Raw genomic sequence first — 24,320 nt, 5'->3', positions numbered from 1 at the left:
GGGACCGCTATTTCAAACCTCAGTCCTCTTCGCAGAGAGCTCCCAGGGCTTGGGTGGTCGATACTGACAGAGGGAAGCCACAGAGCCTCCCTCTACTGCTGGTACTAACCTTGGCACATGGTAGGAGCTGATGAATAAGTCTTAATGGATTATGTGGCTGATCCCATGCCCTGTTGGGCCCCTTGGGCTCTTACTTTGCACACACCTCTAATGAGCTAGTCGAAGGTTTGTTGATCTTACGGCCCATTGCTGTTGTTCAGTTGCCACGTCATGTCCGACACTGTGCAACCCCACGGACTGCAGCACGACAGGCTTCCCTGTCCTGGTCTGGTATCCCCATCTCCTGGAGTTTGCTCAGACTCACGTCAATTGAGTCAGTGATGCCATCCATCATCTCATCCTCTGCTGCCCCTTCTCATCCTGCCCTCAATCTTTCCTTCCCCGCTCTTTTCCAATGAATTGGCCACATCAGGTGGCCAAAGTATTGGAGCTTCAGCTTCAACATCAGTCCTTCCAATGAATATTCAGGGTTGGTTTCCTTTACGATTGACTAGTTTGGTCTCCTTGCAGTTTAAGGGACTCTCAAGAGTCTTCTCCAAGTACAGGGTGGGATTGAGTTGAGAGAATAGCATCAAGACATGTACATTACCATATGTAAAGTAGTTAGTGGAAACTTGATGTATGACACAGGGCACCCAAAGCTGGGGCTCTGTGACAACCTGGAGGGATGGGGTGGAGAGGGAGGTGGGATGGGGATTTAGGATGGAGGGGTTTCAGGATGGAGGGGACATATGTATACCTATGGCCTATTCATACTGATGTATGGCAAAAACCACCACAATATTGCAATTGTCCTCCAGTTAAAATAAATAAACTTAAAAAAGAAAACAATTAGACTTATTTGTCAATAAAGACAATCTTTCAAGCCTCAAAAAAAAAGAGGGTCTTCAGCATCACAGTTTGAAAGCATCAATTCTTTGGCATCAGCCTTCTTTATGGTCCAACTCTCATGTCCATGCATGACTACTGGAAAAACCATAACTGACTATATGGACCTTTGTCAGCAAGTGATGTCTCTGCTTTTTAGTACATTGTCTGGATTTGTGTCATAGATTTCCTTCCAAGGAGCAAGCGTCTTTTAAATTCATGGCTGTTGTCACCATTCACAGTGATTTTGGATCCCAAGAAAATAAAATCTGTCATTATTTCCACTTTTCCCCATCTATTCGCCATGAAGTGATGGGACAAGATGCCATGATCTTAGTTTTTTGAATGTTGAGTTTTAAGCCAGCTTTTTCACTCTCCTTGTTCACCCTCATCAAGAGACCCTTTAGTTCCTCTTCACTTTCTGCCATTAGAGTGGTATCATCTGCATGTCTGAGGTTGTTGATACTTGTCCCAGCAATCTTGATTCCAGCTTGGGATTCACCCAGCCTAGCATTTCACATGATGCACTCTGCATATAAGTTAAATTAGCAGGGTGACAATATACAGCCTTGTACTCCTTTCCCAATTTTGAGCTAGTTAAGTTTTTCCATGTCCAGTTCTAATTCTTGCTTCTTAACCCTCATACAGGTTTCTCAGGAGACAGGTAAGGCAGTCCGCTATTCCCATCTCTTTAAGAATTTTCCACAGTTTGTTGTGATCCACACAGTCAAAGTCTTTAGCATAGTCAATAAACTAGAAGTAGGCGTTTTTCTGGAAATCCTTTGCCTTCTCCATGATCCAACGAATGTTGGCAATTTGATCTCTGGTTCCTCTGTCTCTTCTAAACCCAGATTGTACTTCTGGAAGTTCTCGGTTCACATACTGCTGAAACCTAGCTTGAATGATTTTGAACGTAACCTTGCTAGCATGTGAAATGAGTACAATTGTATTATAATTTGAACATTTTTTGGCATTGCAATTCTTCAAGATTGGAATGAAAACTGAACTTTTCCAGTCCTGTGGCCACTGTTGAGTTTTCCACATTTGCTGACATGTTGAGTACAGAACTTTAACAGTATCATCTTTTAGAATTTGAAATAGCTCTGTTGGAATTCCGTCACCTCCACTAGCTTTGTTGGTGGTAATTCTTCCTAAGGCCCATTTGACTTCACACTCCAGGATGTCCGGCTCTAGGTGAGTGACCACACCATTGGAGTTATCCGAGTCATTAAGACTTTTTTATATAGTTTTTCTGTGTTTTCTTGCCACCTCTTCTTAATGTCTTCTGCTTCTGTCAAGTTCTTACCATTTCTGTCCTTTATCGAGCCCATCCTTGCCTGAAATGTTCCCTTGATATCTCCAGTTTTCTTGAAGAGATCTCAAGTGTTTCCCATTCTATTGTCCCCTATTTCTTTGCACTGTTCATTTAAGAAGGCCTTCTTATCTCTCCTTGCAATTCTCTGGAACTCTGCATTCAGTTGGGTATATCTTTCCCTTACTCTGTTGCCTTTTACTTCTTTCCTCAACTGTTTGTAAAAGCTCCTCGGACAATCACTTTGCCTTCTTGTGTTTCTTTTTCTTTGGGATTGTTTTGGTCACTGCCTCCTGTACAGTGTTACAAACCTCTGTCCATAGTTTTTCAGGCACTCTGTCTACCAGATCTAATCCCTTGAATCTATTTGTCACCTCTACTGTGTATTCGTAAGGGATTTGATTTAGGTCACACCTAAATGACCTACTGATTTTCCCTACTTTCTTCAATTTAAGCCTGAATTTTTCAATAAGGAGCTTATGATCAGAGCCACAGTCAGCTTCAGGTCCTGCTTTTGCTGACTGTATAGAACTTCTCCATCTCTGGCTGCAAACAACACAATCAATCTGATTTCAATACTGCCCATCTGGTGATGTCCACGTGTAGAGTCATCTTTGGTTGTTGGAAAAGGGTATTTACTATGACCAGTGTGTTCTCTTGACAAAACTCTGCTAGCCTTTGCCCTGCTTCATTTTGTGCTCTAAGGCCAAACTTGTCTGTTATTCTGGGTATCTCTTGACTTTCTACTTTGGCATTCCAATTTCCTATGATGAGAAGGACATCATTTTTGGTGTTAGTTCTAGAAGGTCTTGTACATTTTCATAGAAGCAGTCAACAGCTCCTTCAGCATCAGTGGTTGGGGCATAGACTTGGATTACTGAATGGTTTGCTTGGAAACAAAACAAGATCATTCTGTTGTTTTTGAGGTTGCACCCAAGCACTGCATTTCAGACCGCCCATTAGCGTAAGTGACTTAGCAGCAGCAGCAGCAGCAGGGAGCTCACAGAGGGGAACCAGTCTGGGAAATAACCAGTGTCCTGGGTGTCAGGCTGCAGGAACTGTGGGCAAAGATGCTCTGGGACCTTCCCGACCTTCTCACCTGTTCCAGCAGCAAAGCCCTGGGAGGGGTTGTGGCCTGGGGTAGCCTGGGCCATGGGTCTACTCCTAGCTAGGGTAACTACCCCTCTCCTGAAAGTCTCTCTAAACCTGTACCCAGAGGGACAGCCTAGGCAAGAAGGGTGTTTACTGGGCAGCTTGGAAATCATCAGAGGTGAGACTCAGGAAGGGCTGTCACTGGGGGCCTCTTGATTGACTGCAAACTGAACAAAAAGCATAAGCACCACCCCCATCCCCAATTTATTTTATGGGCAAATGATGCACAGTTTCACCAACGAGCATTTTGGGGACTGTTCAGTGGCTGCTTATAGGTAATCCAACACATCCAAGTTAGCCAGGGGCCCTCAAGATAGGTACAATTTTTATTACTTTACCTTTCCAATTATTATTGTTATTATTTTATATTATTATTATTACTTTGTTAATAAATTTTTGTTATTATTAATCAGGCAGGTGAGTCATGGACTTTGCCCACCCAAGCAGGACAAGGTCAGAAAACTTCAAAGCCCTTCACATTCCAGGTACCTTCATTTCTATAGACTGAACATTGGGTCCCCCAAATGCCACTTGTTAGAGCAGGAAAGAATGATGTTTTAGAATGATTTCCATATGAAATGGCTAATACTTTTTAAAATCAATGTAGTCCTTAAAGTGAGAAAGTGCAATTGACTGGAAGTTGGCTTTTTGGTCAATTTCCTTGCTCTCCAGGCCAAGGGGGATTCATGGTGACTCTGACCAACTGAGACTCCAAACTGAGGTCTGGTGAAGGCAGGCACGGACCTTCCTTTTCTTCTTTCCATCAGACCAAGGGCTATCAGCAAGAGAGCACCAGGCAGGGAGCTGAGAGGACCTGAAAACTAGTGTCATTTCTGCCAGTAAGAACTGGCAGGGGACTGCACACAAGTAACTTCAACCATCTAGCCTTCAGCTGCTACATCTGCAAATGGGGTTGAAGTAACCCTGGGCAGCCTGAGAGTGGGATGGAGAGAAATAACTTGCTGTCAGTTCTGGGGCTTCTTAGAGAATTAAATGAGATATGGCATGGAGATTCCCTACCGGAAGGCCTGCTATAGGGGAGGCACCAGTGAGGTTCATTGAACAGGAAGGTGGGGTGAAGGAAGAGGATGGTCTGGCTGCATCGCTGTGGTGTGACCGCATCCCAGCTCCAACTGGACTTGCCAGCTGCTAGCTGGAAAATGAAAGTGAAGTGAAAGTCGCTCAGTCATGTCCGACTCTTTGCGACCCCATGGACTATACAGTCCATGGAATTCTCCAGGCCAGAATACTGGAGTGAGTAGCCTTTCCCTTCTCCAGGGGATCTTCTCAAACCCAGGGATCGAACCCAGGTCTCCTGCATTGCAGGCAGATTCTTTACCAGCTGAGCCACATTAAAACCTTCTCCTTCCAGCCTGAAGCACTGATCCCAATTAAAATGATAATTATCTCCAAGGGTTCTACTTCTGAATTTTTCTTTTAACTACTCTGCCATTGACCCCAGAGTGTGAGTGAGGAATCTGAGAGTGGCATTTCATAGATTGAGGACAGAGAAGATGGCCCATCCCCCCGATGCACCCATCTCCGCTACCCTTTCACCATCATTTCCTGTGTGGCCTCTACTCTAGTCAGATGCTCTTCTCACTACCACCTGCATTTCGCAGGCCCATCCCCATGCTATGTCTTAGGTCTTGTCCTTCTCTCTGACTGCAAGGCCCTTGTTGGTCCTCTCTGTCCCACCATCCAAGGCCCAGGTCAAATCCCACCTCCTCCAGCTCACACGGCGTTCTTTCCTCTTCTCCTCCAGGGTTGCCTCAGTCCCATACACTTCAACCCTTACTGAAGGATGAATGTGTGCTGAGATGGCGATTCTGGGAAAGGCTTGCATGTGGACAGGACTCTCAGGTTTTACAGGCAGTCCATGCAATGGAGACAGTGCAGCCTGGAAGGGAGAACAAGGTCCTCAGCGTTAGGCAGACTTGGGGTCACATCCCAATTCCACCACCATGGGACCATGAGCATTCATCAACGTCTCTAAGCCTCAGTCTCCTCCTCTGTAGAACAGAGGAATCCGCACAAAGGACAGCACAGTGATGTATTGATATGTAAAAGTGAAGTGAAGTCGCTCAGCGTGTCCAACTCTTTGCGACCCTGTGGACTGTAGCCTACCAGGCTCCTCCATCCATGGGATTTTCCAAGCAAGAGTACTGGAGTGGGTTGCCATTTCCTTCTCCAGGGGATCTTCCCGACCCAGGGATCGAACCCAGGTCTCCCACGTTGTAGGCAGATGCTTTACCATCTGAGCCACTGGGCTCCCGGTATATGATAGGGTCTCAGGCATATTAGCCGCATCCTTTGTCTTGTTCTTCCATTTCCGTCGATTTTCTATTAACTCTATGAGGTAGTCTAAGCATTATCACCTCATTGTACAGATGGATAAACTGAAGCCCAGACTGATAAGGAGGCTCGTGCAAGGTCACATGGCAATGAGGCCCATCCTGGTCCCCAGATCACCTGATTTCCAGGCTGGTGCCTCAGATAGTCCCTACTCAGCTCCTGCCACAGGGGCTCAGGCTCCTGCTCTTACTCGAGAGGAGCTGTCTGGGGCAAATCAGCTAGCCCAGAGGATGGTGATGACAAGAAAGCAGCAGCTGGAAGGGTACAAATCCACAGCCCTGAAGAGAAAGCTCTTCTCTGAGAAGTAATTAAACTGTGATTGTCATTTCTAGCAGGCATTCCAGTAAGCAGGCATTTTCAACAAGGTTCTCTGGCTCCTGCGGTTTTTCTGGAGTGGAGTTAATCTCAGTTTCTTGCTGCACTTCAGCTGTTGACACTGAGGCTGCTGACGAAGCGGGCGGCTGTCACTTTGGGGGAGTGGGAGCTTGGGTCAGAACGAGGTCAGCCCTGGAAGGGTCTGTGCTCCTTCTATTACTGGCCGGGAAACTGAGTCTGGAAGGGACCAAATAGAGCCCTCTTGGCAAAGAGCTGCGCCTGCCTGCTAGCCAGGAGCCAACTCAGGCAGGGGAAAGAAAGAGCAGGACAGAAAAGAACACATGAATGACCGAATCTATTCCTGATCTCTCATTCATTCCTGTGGCCAACTCTCTGCTGGCCTGGGAACCCGGCTGGGCCCAGCAAGCTAGGAGCCTTTCTTCAGCTGGTGTGCTCCTTGCTGAGTTTTGGAGGGCAAGCCCCTGTCATCTAGAAATTCTCGGCCTGGGCACGGTTGCCCTTCAGGATGGATACCTCCTTGTGCAGGCTGTGTTGTGCATAACAGATGTTTGGCAGCATCCTTGGCCTCTTTCCTCTGGATGCCAGCAGCAACTCCAGCCCTGACTAAGTGGTGACAACCAGAAATGTCTCTAGATGTTACCGAACGTCCCCTGGGGAACAAACTTGCCTCCACTGAGAACTACTAGAGGAAGAAAGGAGAGGCATCCTAGGAAGAGTCCCCTGGTCAAGGTTGGACACATTTGGGTACCTTGCACCAAGTGGGATGTCCTGTGAGGAATGGAGGTAGGTGAGGCTGCGTTCATATTCAGGGCCCTGAGGAAAGGCTCCATATGCTCAACTCAGGCTTCTGAAAATTATTCCGGAAGTTACCGTCCTGCTCCCCCGAGCCCTTCCAATGGCTGCAGATTTCTTGCCTTATCCACCTGTACTGAGGCCTCAGCAAGGCCCTGAAGTGGAACTTCTGCCCTGGGAGGCATTCTGGGCTCTGTTGTCTCTGCAGGAGCTGCGCTCACAGTCAGCAGGCTCATCGTTTCATTGAGAGCAGCACAGATCCTCCCAGGTCCTTTAGCGTCCCTTTCCTGACTTGGTCAGTGTGAACAGAAAGCTCATTTACTCAAGAGATACAACGAGATGACACACAGACGAGAGAAGGGAAGGGTGCACAAGCAGCTCATGGCATCCAGGCGTGAGGACGCGAATGCACTCCTGCTCAACCTGCAGATTCTCTCTTCAAGGAGCGCATCCATTCGAAAGCTGCCTGTACCAAATAGATAAAGGAGACAGACTTGTTTTGTTTTATTAATTTTTCTTGCAATGTAATTGCTTTACAATGTTATGTTAATTTTTGCTGTACAACAAAGTTAAACAGCTTTATGTATACATATATGCTCTCCCTTTTGAACCTCCCTCCCATCCCCCTATCCCACCCATCTAGGTCATCACAGAGCATTGAGTAGAGTTCCCTGTGCTACACAGCATATTCCTACTAGCTATCTGTTTTACACATAGTAGTATATACATACACACACACACACACACACATATATATGTCGATCCTAATCTGCCAATTCATTACACCCTCCCCTTCTTCCCATATTGTATATTATCTCATATATGTGGATGTGGAATCTAGAAAAATGGTACAGAAGAACATATTTGTAGGGCAGGAATAGAGACACAGATGTAGAGCATGGACATGAGACAGACATTTTTAAGCCTCAACAAAAGATTACCCCTTAGAGTTCTTTAATGGACGCCTGCCTGAACGCATGTAAAATGATGCTCACTCCATAAGGGGCCAGCTTGCCCGTGATGTTTCCAGGCAAAGTTATTGCTTAAAGCAACTTACCTCATGTTTATCTGTACCTAATTCCCAGCCCAAATACATTTGACTATTTTGGTCTAGACCACACTTGATCATTGCAAACAGCCACCAAATGCCTCTCCTCTCCTATTTACGGATAGAAGCAGCTGCTGTATTTGCATGCCCTGCTCCTTAGTATAAACACAACTCTGATTTCCTAACTTTCTTTGGGGAATTCCTCCTAGGCGCCCATGTTTATTTATGAAGCTGGTTTGGAAACACAGCAGGCATGACTAATTTCTGGGCTTTAGTGGACGCTTGCTGGGGAGAGCTGGATGAAGATCAAGCAAAAGGTGAGGTGGTGAGCCCCACCCCTGAAGTATCAAGCCTGGCCCCACCTCCAGGAAAGGGTCAGATTTTCCTCTACAAGGATCCCCAGATTGCCCATTCTTTACCTTCCTTTGACTACTTCATTTTGCTTTGGCTGCCAGGAGTCTCAGAAGTAAATCAGATCTTATTCTAGGCTCCTGAAGGGTTCTTCTTCCCAATTCTCTAAATGGCTCTGGAAATCTCTTTTTGGTTTTACTTTTGGCTACCTTATTATACGTTTGAATATTGTAAACTCCCTGGAATATTTGCAGGAAGTAGGTGGGGTGTAAGTCACAAGAAATAAACCCCAAATGCACCAAAGTTTTCCTTCCACCTCCATTAAAATGCCTCTGTGTCTCTTTTGCTGGAGGATCTCTCTGTATTCGATGATTGAAAAAAAAAGATAAATAAATAACCACCAGCAATGTTGAGACTGGGTGAGTTGGAGCTGAAATGGACCACAGGTCTCAAGGAAAGGAAGGACTTAACATTCTTAACCATCCCAAGTCCTTTCATAATATTTACAACCTAAGGATGAGAACACCAACACCTAGAGAAAAAGGAAAAGGCATTTTCAGAGCCTGCATCTCCCAGCCCCTCCCAGCCTGATGCTCCTTGCATAATTGGCCCGCTGCATCCTTGAGGCTGATGAGGGCACGCCAGCCTGTCAACAGCAGCTTTTTCAGGCCAGCATCCTGTTTTAGAGGTGAGTCCCTACCAGTGGGAATGCCAGTGGGAAATCTGAGATTTCAGTGGCCCTGTCTGCTGTCTAGGTTCTGAGCTCAGGGGAGAGCCTCCATAGTGGTACCCAGACAGATCATGTTGGTCTTGGGTAATGATCCACAGGGCAAGCTGGAAGACAAGAGGCCCATGCATTCAACTTAGCAGGAGGGAGCATCAGCTTCTAAAGGTCAGGTGAGGTCAAGAGTCAAGACCAGAGAGGACAATCATGGCTTTTCTGGTTGAAACATCTGGACTTACCTTCTGTGTGATACTTGAATTTAATCCTGCAGCAGGGCTTCTCTGGTGCCTCAGTGGTAACGAATCCACCTGCCCAATACAGGAGGCATGGGTTCCATCCCTGATCCAGGAAGATCCCACGTTCCACAGAACAACTAAAGCCCGTGTGTGCCAAAACTACTGAGCCTGTGCTCTAGAGCCCACGCTCTTCAACAAGAGAAGCCACTGCAATGAGAAGCCCAAGCACCGCAACTAAAGAGTAGCCCCCACTTGCCACAACTAGAGAAGAGCCCATGCAGCAAAGAAGACCCCGCAGAGCCAAAAATGAATAGATAAATAAAATAAAAAACCCCTGTAGCAACTTGGCCATGTGTCTGTTCAGCCTCACCTTGAATTATCTCCAGAGATGAAAGATTCATTACCTACAAAGCTAGTGAGACAGGGAGGAAAAGACAGATGCTAAATGCCCTAACTCATGGGGTTCAAGCTCCCAGAAGTCAAAAAGATGTGATAAGGGAGTATAAAGGTGGTATAGAATTCTGAAACGGGGGCAGCTCCTTGACTGTCTTCTGGGAATCTTACAGATCACACAGGAACTGGCAAGACCCAGAAGGGGGCCCATAGGCAGGTGAATGGTCCCTCTGAAGAAGGTAGTCAGGGGTACTTGGTCACCTCTCTGGGGAGTCCACTGTGCAATGTCTGGCCTGCCTTGAGAGATGAGAATGGGATGCCAATGGCTGTAGCCCTGAAGATTCAAGACCGGCTGGAAAATAAGGCTGCTTTCTCTCATAAATATCTTCTCTGTGAGAGATGAATCTGAGTTAGGTTGGGCTCATTCCCATGGTGTAAATACTCCACCAGAGTCAGCCTCCAATTGGTTAAGCTGCCTATGCAGGGTCATTGAGTCGGGGTTGGGAGAGATTCTAACAGTCATCTTATAAGTTGCCCTCACCTCACAGGGGAAGAGCATTACCTGGTCTAAGTTGCTGCTCTGATTCTAACCTGCCCTATAGCTTCAGACCTCAGTTTCCTCATCTGTGTAATGGGGTGAAGAATAACTGCACATGCCCCACAGGGGTTATCAGAAAGAACTGAGTAAAAGGGCTTTGCTCTTAGAGAACTCTTAGAAAAGAATCAGAGCGCTTTAAATCATCACCAATTACGATCTTCTGGGGCTAAAAAAGAGAAAATGCATATGCCCAGGACTGATAGGACGAAATAGAGAGGCCTGGGTTTTGAATCCAAAACCCCAGGCTGGAGTTCCCGTTTTGCAGGCTGTGTAACCTCAAGTCTCGGTTTCTCCACGTGTGAGATGTGGTCCAATTTTACACCCTGGCACCTCCTGGGGTGTGGTGAAACCCAGGGGTATTGAAGAAAACACATTCTTCCAGGAGCCCCACACAGAAGGAGATGGTGTATTACTGTGACAGAAACGACAAAAAAGAGGGCCGGCCCAGTCATCAAAGGGACAAATTATGCTCCAGAAAACTAATCTCTAATTATTCCTTTCAGTCCTAAGGAGACAGGAGCCCAGAAGAGAAGCCAGCAGCTCATCTTTCAAGTAACTATTTAAGCCCGAACCAGGAAGAGAAACAACTGTACATACACAGGCTAGAATTTGAATATCTAATTTGATGAGGCATATAAATTGGCAGTTATTCAAATGAGTACATTTACATATATAGGGTTTAAGGCTACATCATTCCTTAATATTTCTTCCATAGTGCAGAGTAAGGACTTTAAATCTTTCTCCCTCTTTTCAAGGGTTTTAGGAAGGGATTACAAAGGCAGCTGAATAGAGACCAGGCTCTGAGTGTGCCAGGATGTGGGTGTGGGGTGAGCATCCAGGGGTGCTGAGAGTCCTCCTCAGTCACTTTCCTGGGCATCTGATCAAGCTGTCCAGCTTGGCAGTGCCAGCCAGGGGCACCTCCCCTGCCTCTGAAGGGTGGCAGAGGCTCCAGGATGGCTTCCCTAGGTCCCAATAGGGCAAACCCCTCAGAGTGTGACCCCCTGACCAGCACCATCAGCAGCACCTGGGAGCCTGTTAGAAATGCAGATCCCCAGTCCCGCCCCAACTCTACCTATAAATCAGAAACTGTAGGGGTAGAGCCTGCAATCTGTGTTTTAACAAGCCCTCCAGGAGATCCTGATGTCCACTCAAGTTGGAGAGCTGCTACCCTGGGACATTCCCACCTGGGGAGTCTGTGTCACTTATATTGAGTTTAACATAGCAGGACTTGGGGATTTATTTCCCAAGGCCACTCCAGGTTCTCATCCAGTGCTCTTCAGGGATGGTTCTGGCTTCTGGTGAAGGAGGAGGGAAGGTCCTGATTTCCTCCAGGAACAGAGGGAGATCCCATTCTTCCAGTGTGCAAGAGCCTGGCCATCAGCAGGCAGCAGGGGGCACCTCCAAGCCCCAGTGCCTGTGCCAACTTCCTCACCAGCACGGTTGCTTAACCCCAGGCTGGGCTGCTGTCTCAGATGGATGGAGGCAGCACAAGGTCACAGCTGAGGGACCCAGAAGTTGCTGGAATATCTCAGCCCTCTCTGTTGGATCCAGGCTCTGGCTCGTGCCCTCTATCACTCAACAGAGAGCTTCTGAAGCCCACCCTGGGCCAGGGTCTCAGCCAGATGGTGGGCACAGGGTGCAGCCGGCAGGCTGAGCCCCTCTCCAGAGTGTGTGCACAGCAGGGGGGCGCCTGACGATGAGAGCAGGGATGCACACGGGGTGTTGGGACCCAGCGCCAGGAAAATTCCACCTGGTCCAGAGGTTAGGGACGGTTCCCTGAGGGTGGTGGGAGGGAGAAGGGCAGTCAGCATAGACAGAGTATGACACATAACCAGGCGACAAAGCCCCAGAAGCCAGCGAGTGTAGACGGGTAAGCGAAGAAGGAAGGCAATCGGCTTTATGTTCTGCAAAAACCATATTGACTGCGGAGTGGAGCTTGGGTTGGAGACAAGTAAGGTTGCAGGGAGATATCTCAGGGAGGGGCAATTGGGACAGTCCAGAGAGAGGGCAGCAGCCTGCCCAGGAAGTGGCAACAGGGTGGAGCGACGTAATGCCTTTTGGGACTGGTTAGCAGTTGGAGTCACCTGGATATGGTGGTCCTTTGAATGGTGTGGTAGGAGGTGGAGGGTGGTAAGAGAGGGGCTTTCTCCCAAGTGTCTGGCTTGGGCATCTGGGAAGCCACATGAGAAAGCCCTGGGCTAGGATCAGTTTGGGGATCCCAAATTTGTGCTCCAGGACCAGGGTCATGCCTAACAGCCTTCACAACTGGATTTGTGGATGTGGTTCTAGCTCTCAGTACAGGGATCTTGTTGGCATCCAACCTGGGGTGGATGTGCCAAGCAGGAAGGATGGGCTGTCTCCAGGGATGGAGAATGGAGTTAGTCAAGGAGGGGAGTGTCAGCCAGGAAAGCAGATTCAATGGGATGAGAAGGGATGCTTCTGGGTCTTGTGGGTAGATCCCAGAGAGGAAAGCATCTGGATACAGGTCAGAATAAAGGAACTGGTACTGAGGTTCCCCAGCCTATACCTGAAGTAGAGTTGGTAGGCCCAGGTAGGCCAGAGTGAACCATTTGCTGACTGTTTAGCATGGTCCATAAGTTCATCAGGGACCCAAGCTCCTTACAGCTCTCTGCTCCACCAGCCTGAAAGTGTGAGTCCATCTTATTCACAAAATGGCTGCTGTAGCTCCAGCCATTATGCCCATGTTCCAGACAGGAAGATCCTAGGAGAAAGGAAGGAAGAAAATCACCTGCCAGTCTAGTCAGCCCCATTTATGGGACTTTCCTGGAGGTCCACCCAATGATTTCTACTTTCAGCTCTTATAACCACTGGCAGCTGCAAGATAGTTTGGGATATGTACCTTTTTAGTTGGTCATACTGGCACCACCAAAATATAGGAATTCTATTATGAAAAGAGGAAAATGAATATTGGATAGGTAACTAGAAATTTCTATTGCTAAAGAAATAAATAGGAGAAATTAGCATCCTAATCCTTCCATTATGTTCCTTTGAAATTGAAAAAAAATTATACACATCAATAAATGAGGTCAAGTTATTAAGAAAATGATGAGTGTCTTAGGTAGAAATCATTTAGTTGCAAGGAATAGAAAGCTACTTGAAGGCCTTGAGTAAAGCAGAGATTTTATTATAAGGATTCATGGGACTCTCCCAGGGCCAAGTACAGAAAGCTGGTGGGCCATTGAGGGAAACTGGCCCTAGAATTTCTCTTCCTTTCCCCCTTCTCAGGGTCCTCATCATCTCCTTTCTCCAATTGCCTCTGATTTTTTCATCTGCTTCAATTCTCTCTCTGTCTGATATTTGCCTTTCTCTTCTCTATGTACATAGCAGGAAATGGTCATCCTGACTTACCAGTTCAAGTGCCAACAGGAACAACCCAAAGTCTCCATGATCCAATGCCAACATCCCTGACATGTCATGAGTCAGTCCAAGCTTGGGTCAGATGCCCACCCACTCTGATGGGCAGAAGCAGCCAGGGAAGGCCCCTTGGGGCAATCACCTGAAGAGCTCAGATGAGCAGTCAGGCATTTGGGTCATATGTCCCTACAAATACCCAAGGACAGCATTGCTCTCTTCTCACCATCCTTCATGCAATCCTAGCCTTCCATGCAGACATGTGGGGAAAGCTCCCTCCAGTCTGTATATGACCGGACTTCCCTGGTGTCTCAGTGGTAAAGAATCCACCTGCCAATGAAGAAGCCGTAGGAGGCTCAAGTTCCATCCCTGGGTCAGAGAGATCCCCTGGAGAAGGAAATGGCAACCCACTCCAGTATACTTGCCTGGGAAATCCCATTGACAGAGGAACCTGGTGGGCTACAGATCAAGGGGTTGCAAAGAGTCAGGCACAACTGAAGTGACTGAGCACCTAACACCTAGCACTAGTCTCTATATGAGGTGCCTTCTTTCCAGAAATGCTCTGAGGTTCAATGCCAGACAGCATAGAAACTTTCCTTGACGCTTGTTGCTATATTTATTTTCTTCTCCCAAAGCCTGGAAAGTCAAAGATGAGCAGAACTGTGCTTGGCCTCAGTGGGTCATCATCTGGAGAAGAACGACCGACATGTAAACCCATGACTCCCAGGTAAATCACGTGGTGGGCTAGCCTACTGCATCATGTGTCCAGGTGGAGTCTGAACATGTTGAGCATTTGGAGAACTGAGAAGAGTCTCCCTGACAACTTCTGGATGCATGAGATAGCAACAAGAGCAAAGGTGAGAGATGCTGCGTCTAGCCAAGAAGAATAGCTAGAGCTGATAAAATTAAGAAAACTGGCCGAGACTGGGTAGGGGACTGTGGGGGGTGGGGAAGGGGAAGGTCCTAGCAAATGACATGACAAAATTTTAAAAGATCATTTGGACTTCAATTTCCCAACATCTGAGGGAGTTCCCTGATGGTTTAGTGGTTAAGACTCTGTTCTCCCAATGCAGGGAGCTGGGGTTTGATCCCTGGTCAGGGAACTATATCCCATGTGCCAGAGCTAAGTGTTTCCAGGCCACAGCTAAGGATCCCATGGGCCACAACTAAGACTCAGCATAGCCAAAACAAATATTTAAAAAAATTTCCCAACATCTAAGAGTAAATAAGACATGATAGCCCCAGAGCCAAGAAGAGGCCTGAAGCCTCTAAAGACAGCTGAATAAACCACTCCAAGCTTAGAAAGGGAATTTCATCTCATTGAAGTACCACTATATGCTCTTTGCCCTTAGAAGGATTTCTTAAAATTGAATTTGCATAATGGGTAATATATGCAAGTCATTTCAAATTATGTATAAATAGAATGAATTTCTGGTTTATTTTTCCAAATGATTCAAATTCTTTACAAAAATTTCAATGAGTGGAGGCATATCTGTGTTCAGCTTTTTTTTTTAAGTTATTTTTCTTTATAGAAGGAAATTCTTCATCTATCTACTTTACCCTATGGAAGTACAGATGACAACTTCATGACCAACACCAGCAGAAACCAGGAGGCAGAGTAAGAACTCCTAGCTTCCCAACTGCCACATGCATGATGGAAACATTGTGAAACCTTCCATGTCCCCTTCCACACACATTAAAATAGTAATACACAATGCTGGTGAAGTTGTGGAAAAACACACATCCTTATCCAATTGCGTAGCCCCAGCATAAATTCCTCTGGAGAGAATTTTAACAATGCACACTGAGAACCATAAGAATGCTTTTTCTTTTCAAGTCTAGGAATTTATCTTAAGGAAATAATACCCCACCATCACAAAAGAAAAAAAAATGAGAAAGTATCTATTATAAATAACTACATTTATTAGAATGGAATTTGGAAGCATGTGTTTTCTTTCTTTTTAATTTAGGCCAAGTAAGAGGCATTATTTCCCCTCCATGGTTGGAATCTACCAGGTCATAGAATTGGTATTAACTGAATGCCAACTGTGTGCCCAGTGCTTCACTTTCCTGAGCTCAGTGACGCCCCTCCCTGCACCTGTTAGGTGGGTAGCATTGTCCCCTTACAAACGAAGACTCCCTGTGCAAGTTACTGGGAGTGGCAGGATTGATTTCCAGCCCAGTGTTTTTCAAAGACCTGCAATCCACTCCTTTATTCTTGGAAACTCTGCCCTTGGCGTTGAGGCATCCCATCTGGGATTCCACTCAGTTTTGAAAGGAGAGAATATCATATCATTTGATATTTTACCAAAGTGTACTTTACAAAGAAAAAAAAATCCCAAGTTCAAATGCAGAGTTTTTCTTTTTCTTTCCCCCCTTCTTCTATTATGCACTTCATATTCTCTAAGAAGTTGGGACTCATTAATTACGGCGGTGGCAATTATAACCCACTTGTACTTCTGCAGAGCCCTTCTGAGGAGCTGAGAGTCCTTTATAAACACGAGCTTATTAGTTGTCCCAGCAGCCTGGCAGGTAGAAGGCAGCCACTGTCTTAAGAGGATGGGGCTCTGAAGCTGCCCAGACTGGCACTGCAGGTGCTGTGGTGCCAGGGGCCTGGGCTGCCTGGAGCCCTTTGCAGGGACAGTTATTTGCCTGAGACACCAAAGTCTAAAAGCTGCCTGGTCACTGGCTTTAGGGCATCTTGCTATCTTGGAGTTCCACAACAAAACCCCCTGGAGTTCCACAGCAAAAACCTCCAGGCCCCTTTTATAGGGCAGGACTAGACACCCAAGTCTGTATGCCACAGCCTGGCTCCAGAGCCACGTGAGGTTTCCTGATCTCTACTCCTTCGCCTGTGCTGTGTGCTGTGCTTGCTATGCTTCCCTCCTCTTTTCTAAATTAGCCCACCCTTCAGCTGAGGTTCTGGAGAAGGAAATGGCAACCCACTCCAATGTTCTTGCCTGGAGAATCCCAGGGACCGGGGAGTATGGTGGGCTGCCATCTATGGGGTCGCACAGAGTCGGACACGACTGAAGTGACTTAGCAGCAGCTGAGGTTCTGCTGGTTGTACAGCATCTCTCCCTCCCTGACCTCAGCCAAACTGTACAGTCTGGGCCGTTTGTTTTTCTGGTAACTCCAAGTAGCGTGGCATCTCTTCAATTGCTTTCTTGCATTGCCCATCCTTTTCTGAATCACTCTTTGGCAGCCCTTTAAAGCATACTCTGGGCTTCCTCTTGACTGAGAGCCTCTTGGGATATCTCTTCCCCATGTATCTGGGACTTCTGGTACCTAGAACAGGCTTTGGTATACAGCAGGGGGTCAAGAAATGTTGACTGGGCAGACGGGGTCCTGAGTGGCTGTTCTCCAGGGAGCACCAACAGAGGAGATGAACCTTACTGTCACCTCCCCTGCCTCCACCCCACCCATTGGGCTAAAATCCTGAGCCAGAGAAGCATACTTGCTGCCTCCCAGATGCCTGCATTGCACAGCTCCACATTTTACTTAGGCTGCTCCTTACCTCTTCTGCCAGGCCTGCCTATAATACCAAAGCATGCTCATCCTTCTAACCTTTGTTCAAATGTCACCTCTGAATGAAATCTTCCCGAACTCATCCTTCCTCTATGAAAAGTCATCACCTTCTTCTCTGGGCCCCACAATATATTGCATAAGAAATGATCCACACTGTGGCTCTGTCAATTCCTAGCTGCCTGACCTTGGACAGGTGCCCACCTGCCCAAGCCTCTGTGACCTTGTCCTTTGATGGTAGCCATATGTGAACTGGATAAGTGTGTCATGAGAACGAAAGGGGAGAGCCCAGTGCCTGGTGCTTAGTATGTCATCACCGCTCAAATGTCTTTTTCGGCTGCTCTACAGAGGGGAGTGGTGCCACCTGTTTCACTGTTGGGAGTTGGTGACCCCCAAATTTCTTGTTTTTAAAAAGCTTATAAAGTGATGTACTTTGGGGTCAGAGTTTTATTTGGGAACCACAAGCCTAAACTAGACTCTCCTGTGAGATGGGGAACCAGGTTCCAGAAAGCGGAGGCAGAGCAAGGGTTGGAAAGAAACTTCCGCATCATCAAAACATACCTGATGCTCAAATCCTACCAAGTACTTGCTAAGCCTGATCACTCGTTTTTCTTTTTCTTTCTCTAGTTCTATTCAAATAAGGTCTGATGACATCCTCATTATAGAATAACCATCCCAAAGAAAGAATTTCCCTTGATGCCCATTCTGACCCCTCCCCATGAGCACTGAGTTTTCTGTGTATCCTTCCAGAACTTTTTCTGGATGTTCAACTATTTTTTATTTCAAAGGTACATGAAGGACTTTATAAAAATTATGCTATACAATGAATTTTATTCTCAAGTTAATATTAACCCTGACTTCTCAGTCTATATCGGGTGATGGGCAAAGTTACTGACTGGGGTGGGGATCCCAGGCAGTCAGAGCCACAGCTGTTGCTACATTGATGCTCTGTTTGGGAAGTGATGCGGAGTGTCTTGAGGACAAGGCACTGGGCATTAATCAAACACTAAACTCAGGTTCCCAAGGTTCCTGTCTGCATTTCTCCATCTCATTCATCAGGATGTCCTGAGAGTCCATGACAATTACTTTATGGAAATTTAGATCTATTACATTTATTGTGTTTTTGATTACCTTTCCAGTAACCTTGTCAAAGAGTGCTGCTTTGACATCGGCTTATTTTGATTCAGCTATTCATTGTAAAGCCACCTTGAGCTCTGATGATCACCATGCCATTTTTCAATTACTAATAAATCATGGCTTTAATCACTCATGCTACAATCCCTCCCTGGATCAATAGTAGGCTAATGAATACATAACACTCCTATTACCATTCAAGTTGTCTCATCCCCATGGTTCTCCTAAGATCACCACTAGCTGTTTGATGATCTTCTTTGCTAGGAGCTCTCAGGATCCAGGGCATAGCTCACTGGCCTTGGGAGACTGGACTAGGTTCAGGGTCCTGACTTGCCTCCATCACAGCTGCACCACCAGCTCAGGGAATTCTTTCCTTTCTAGTCTGAAGCTCACTTTTCTGGCCTGAGCAGAAATTAGCAGTAGAAAACATCCATTTCCTCTTCTTCCTCTGACATCAATATGAGGTATAGTGGGAAGGTAACAGACCTTGGGAATCTGATAGAGACCTTGTTCAAATCCTAGCTCCACAAGTGGCCAGCTCTATGACTTGGAGCAAGTTGTTGAACCTTGATAATCCTTGCTCTCCAGTTCTGTAAAATGGGTAGAATTAGCTTAAGATTGGAAGTAATGTACTTATTCCATGAATGACAGTTACGATTACCATTATCATCCCAATTGACTTGAACAACCATCTCTTGAAGCCAAGAAGTAATACTTTTTTCCTAAGTTAAGCCACTTACCAAAGCAATCAGCCATCACTCCCGTAAGTCCTCCCCCAGCATGGGTTGTGACTGATGGAGAACAGAGATGGAGTTCTGAACTTCTGTAATAAACACCAAGAGAAGAACAAAGTAACTCAGGGCACTTTGGAGCTGAGGGTCGTTCTCCTCCTGAGTCCTTTTACGGAAGCTTCTCTCCTGGTCCCTGGAGTGGGGAACACTGTGATTTGTCCAGCTTGCCTTGCTTTTCTGCCTTTCATGGAAAAGACCCTAGCCACAGCTTACTTCAAATCCTGCTATCATTCATCAGGACTTGATGAGATCTTTGCTATCACTACTTAGTCAAACTCCTTTCAGGTGAGGAAACTGAGGCTCAGAGATGGTGATTTAATTAAGGTTCTCAAAAAATTTACTTGTGGGGTTGAAGCTAGCACCCAGGAATTCTGAGGCACCATTTCTTTCTCTGAGTTCACTCACCTTTAATCCAGCTCCTTCTAGCTGACAGGGAGCTTTCGTTAATCCTGAAGGCGTAATGCAAACTTGCCCCTGCTCCTCCTTCTTCATGCCCCAAGGGATGTGCTGGGAGATTGGCCTATGCATCAAGAATCCTATCTCTGCTGTGTGACCTAGGGCAAGTCATGGTCCCTCTCTGGGCCTCTGTTCTCAATGAAGAAGACACCCATCCTCCAAAGTCACTTCTATGCTGATAGCCTCAGATTTGGAGCAGGTGAGGTCCACCGCCAGGTTTGAATGATCCCCACACTCACCCAAGCCCACTGTGACATGTGAACATTCCTTTCCAGTTTGTATGCAGGTTTCAGATCCCAGTCACTGAACTCAGTGGATATGGGGTAGCTGTGGGGACCCATGAATGCCACGATGTGCACACAGTGAGCTTATGTTGCAGTCAACTAACCAAACTCTCTGCAATGCAGAGTTTAGTAGCAAAGACCCCAGGAAAGACACTAGGGTCTTTCCTGAGTGCATTGCCCAATTCCCCCTAAAACCGCCTGGGCTCCTTTGGGGGACCCTCAGAAAGGCCATTCAAGAACTGGAGCTTCCTTGGCATGATCAGCATCTGGTCATTAGCTGTTAAGAGCCAATTCTGGAAGATGGCCCCAGTCTCTATGCGCACACAAACCTCCTTGGGTATCTTCCCCCACAACCCCACTTCTCCCCTTTCCTGATTAGCATTTGGAAAGTAATAGAAGCAGCTCCTACTGGGGCCCAAGTGACTCCCTGCCCAGGAAACCATATCCCGCCAGCACCTCCCACGCTCCCCTGGGGCCACACCTGCAGAAGGATGATAAGGGAATCGGATTCTCCAGCAACACCAGAGGCACAGTCCAAAGATCCAGAATATTTAGCTGTGTTTACCCGCAATAATCAGCTTCTCAAAGACATGTCGCTGGGCAGCTCTTGCTACATTGATTATGCCGCCTCATATTTTTGGCCCCCAGGGGCAAACAGCTCTGATTAATATTTCACAACACAGGGGTTTTTTTTTTTTTCATATTCCTTTCTTCATGTTGTTGCTTTTCTCTTTTTTTATTTTTTTTCTTCCTCCTGAGCCCCTGAGAGCTTGATAGAGAGACACGGAATATTTTACCGTCTCTTGTGTCTGCCTGCTCCAGTAATCAGCGGACTCAATCACGCTTGCAGTGTTTTTATGAATTAATAACAGGCACTTTGGAGGGCTGGCGGGGGAGGCAGGAAATGCAATCTATGGAAGCTTAATGAGCGCCGTGGGGAACAGCTACCGCACCGCCTCCAGCCCTGCCACGCCAGGCTCTAAATCATCCTTCCTGAGATTACCCCCTTCCAGAGCAGCCTCGACAGCTTGTGTGGGGCTTCCGAGTGCCCCTTGGTCCCTGCCAAGTCCTCCCAGGAAGAGGGGTCTGGGAGAGGCAGCCATAGCACATCTCCATTTTAATTTGAAAAAAGAAGGGAGAGCGGGGATCTGGCTTGGCTGGAGAAAGCATCCTGCCCTTGCAGACTGTTTGCATTAGTTGTTCTTTGACAAATTGGGTAGCCAGGGGTGAGGGTAGGGTGTGAGGATGGGCAGATGGCCCAGGCTGGCCCCCATAATGGATCCTCAGCCCAGACCAGGGTCTTTGCAGAAGTTCTTCCTGCTGGTCTAGAAATTTGATCTTATTACAGCTGTGCAGTGTGTGTTCAGTCATGTCCAACTCTGTGGCCCCATGAACTGGAGCCTGCCAGGCTCCTCTAACCATGGAATTTCCCAGGCAAGAATACAGGACTGGGGTGCCATTTCCTTCTCCAGGGGATCTGTCTCACCCAGGATTTGAAATTGGCAGGCTCATTCTTTACCATTAGCACCACCTGGGAAGCCCCTTTATTAGGGCTATCCTTGACTAGATTCTAAAGGACTGACTGATGCCACTGGAAATCCCGAGGACTTAAGCTGTGTGTTGTGACACATCACTTAAAAGTTCAATTCCACTCCATCATGGTCTGATGTACGGTCCCCCTGTGCATGATCAAGCCCCAGTTCACACCACACGACCACTTGAACTTACGACATTCAAGCCCCGTTCACAAGACCCATTCACTGACCCTGAGCTTGGATGGTAGGGCAAAGTCAATGGCTACAGAAGTTTCTAAATATTTACTCTTGATGACCTTGTATTCTGGTAACAATTCACACACAAGCTCTGATCCTCATCCCACACTCAGAGCAGTGCTGATCCAAACTTGAATGCCACAGTCTTCATTTGCAAAGGGAAATACAATCACCAAGTAAACCAGGACCATGCGGCCAGGGTCAGAGCCGCCTTTACCAGCAGAAAAATGGGTCAGTTCAGTTCAGTCACTCAGTCGTGTCCGACTCTTTGTGACCCCATGAATCACAGCACGCCAGGCCTCCCTGTCCATCACCAACTCCCGGAGTTCACCCAGACTCACGTCCATCGAGTCAGTGATGCCATCCAGCCATCTCATCCTCTGTCGTCCCCTTCTCCTCCTGCCCCCAATCCCTCCCAGCATCACAGTCTTTTCCAATGAGTCAACTCTTCGCATGAGGTGGCCAAAGTACTGGAGTTTCAGCTTTAGCATCATTCCTTCCAAAGAAATCCCAGGGTTGATCTCCTTCAGAATGGACTGGTTGGATCTCCTTGCAGTCCAAGGGACTCTCAAGAGTCTTCTCCAACACCACAGTTCAAAAGCATCAATTCTTCGGCACTCAGCCTTCTTCACAGTCCAACTCTCACATCCATACATGACCACTGCAAAAACCATAGCCTTGACTAGATGGACCTTTGTTGGCAAAGTAATGTCTCTGCTTTTGAACATGCTATCTAGGTTGGTCATAACTTTCCTTCCAAGGAGTAAGCGTCTTTTAATTTCATGGCTTCAATCACCATCTGCAGTGATTTTGGAGCCCAAGAAAATAAAGCCTGACACTGTTTCCACTGTTTCCCCATCGATTTCCCATGAAGTGATGGGACCGGATGCCATGATCTTCGTTTTCTGAATGTTGAGCTGTAAGCCAACTTTTTCACTCTCCACTTTCACTGTCATCAAGAGGCTTTTTAGTTCCTCTTCACTTTCTGCCATAAGGGTGGTGTCATCTGCATATCTGAGGTTATTGATATTTCTCCCAGCAATCTTGATTCCAGCTTGTGCTTCTTCTAGCCCAGCGTTTCTCATGATGTACTCTGCATATAAGTTAAATTGTAATCAGAAGGTCGTATGGGAAACACGACTTGTATTGATCTTTCTTTCTTTTCTCTTTCTCCTTTCCTTTCCTTTAAAGCAATTTATTTTTAGCTGTGCTGGGTCTTCGTTATTGCACAAGGGTTTTCTCTAGTTGTGGTGCATGGACTTCTCACTGTGGTGACTTCTCTTATTGTGGAGCACAGGCTTTAGAGCGCAGCTTTCAATAGTTGCAGCACGTGGGCTTAGCTGCCGCATAGCATGTGGGATTTTCCCAAACCAGGGATCGAACCTGTGTTCCCTGCATTGGCAGGTGGGATTCTCAACCACTGGACCACCAGGGAAGCCCTCTCCTTTCCTTTTTATCTTGGAAAATGCCATCTACACAAAAATAGAGAGGATAGTATGATGAGCCCTCATGCACCCATCACTTTGCTCCAAAAGTCAAGTATTTGCAGCTGTACCTTCCCTGTAAGAGCAGGTCTCCCCTCATCAGGTACCATGTGTCCAGAATGCTGGGAGACCAATGTCTCAAGCAGTGGGGGGAACAAAGGAGCATTTAGCCCCCCTCTTCAGAGGTACCATGAAGCTCATTCCCTTCTGGTGGCCCAGGCTTCCCCCTGGCATTAGCCTCACCCCAGTCATTCTATTTGCAGAAAGCACCAGCCATGCAGGTGGGAGAGGTCCTTCAAGCACACATCTACAGACAATCAGCTGGGCTCCCATTGTCATAAATGACTGGAATCACTGTCTTCATTTGGAGTCTTCCTTATCCATCCTTGAGTGGTAACTTCCATTATCTGGGAAAACAAGCAAGCCAGAGTTTGGGAGCACTGTCCACTTCTCCTGGGCCTCGGAGCTGCCTGTTATGAGACCTGCATGCCTGTCTCCACAGGCAGCTGTTACAAGTAGTGGGAAAGCTCTGAGACCTCTTGGTCCATGCCTGGTTAGCGCTGTGGAGCTCCAAACAGAGAACACCCACGTCTTCCCTCGGGGGCTCATCATCCAGCTAAAATGCCCAGGACTGCAGGGGAGTAAGCACTGATCACCTGGTGAGTTGATACATCACCCTTCCTCTGGGAACCAGCTCTGGGAGAGGAAACACAGAGACAGTGATTCGATGAGGAGGAGGAAGAGGGCAAGGGAGACGCAGGGAGAGAGGAAGAGGGGATGATTGACATAGATAGAAATATATGTATATAGATACACACCACTCAACATGCACAGGCGGGTTAGAGCCCAGAGGCTTAAGAAAACCTGAGCTGGGGGGAGATGACAAAGCTCGGGTTGGGGAGAGTGGAGCAAGGGGTGAGGGTGGGCAGGGAGATTTAGTTCTCACTGGACTGCCAGGTGGGAGGGTGGAGCTCAGCAAGGTCTCAACACCCATCCTCCGTGTATGTCTTAGCAGTTCTTAAGAGCACAGCTCACTAACCAAGTCCACGTGAAACTGTAGATTCGAAGTAACAAACAGCATCCTCGTGTCTCAGTCACTCTCCTCTCACAGTGGAGAGGTGTTCTTGGGAGAGTTGGACTTGCTGTTAGTTACTTTTGGTATTAATATACTTGTACTCCAAATGTGGACCTCAGACTAGCAGCATCAGCATCACCTGGGCGCTTGTGAGAAGCGTCAGTAGATCCTCGCACCCCTCTCAAGGCCCTCTAGATCAGAAT

The 24,320-nt window shown here is 47.1% G+C and overlaps 1 long non-coding RNA gene across 4 annotated transcripts; it reads right to left on the bottom strand.

Annotated features, from left to right (window-relative positions):
• Positions 1 to 9,487: 9,487 nt before the first annotated feature.
• LOC147365250 (uncharacterized) lies at positions 9,488 to 24,030 on the bottom strand. Of its 4 annotated transcripts, XR_015133759.1 has the most exons (4): positions 23,861 to 24,030; positions 20,268 to 23,738; positions 18,996 to 19,078; positions 12,101 to 12,946 (listed from the first exon to the last, which is right to left on the bottom strand). It is a non-coding gene; the product is annotated as an uncharacterized LOC147365250 (long non-coding RNA). The 4 variants fall into 4 exon arrangements; XR_015133758.1 differs by lacking the exons at positions 20,268 to 23,738; positions 23,861 to 24,030 and adding an exon at positions 9,488 to 12,000 and having other exon boundaries at positions 12,752 to 12,946; positions 18,996 to 19,302; XR_015133760.1 differs by lacking the exons at positions 20,268 to 23,738; positions 23,861 to 24,030 and adding an exon at positions 19,452 to 19,648.
• Between the last annotated feature and the right edge of the window lie 290 nt (positions 24,031 to 24,320).

The sequence above is a fragment of the Bos grunniens genome, chromosome 10 (assembly GCF_055505025.1).
Source record: "Bos grunniens cultivar Pamir isolate PY7600 chromosome 10, Bosgru_T2T1.0, whole genome shotgun sequence".
NCBI lineage: Eukaryota > Metazoa > Chordata > Mammalia > Artiodactyla > Bovidae > Bos > Bos grunniens.
Note: the sequence above shows the minus strand (reverse complement) of the source record. Positions and strands in the feature narration are given on the sequence as shown.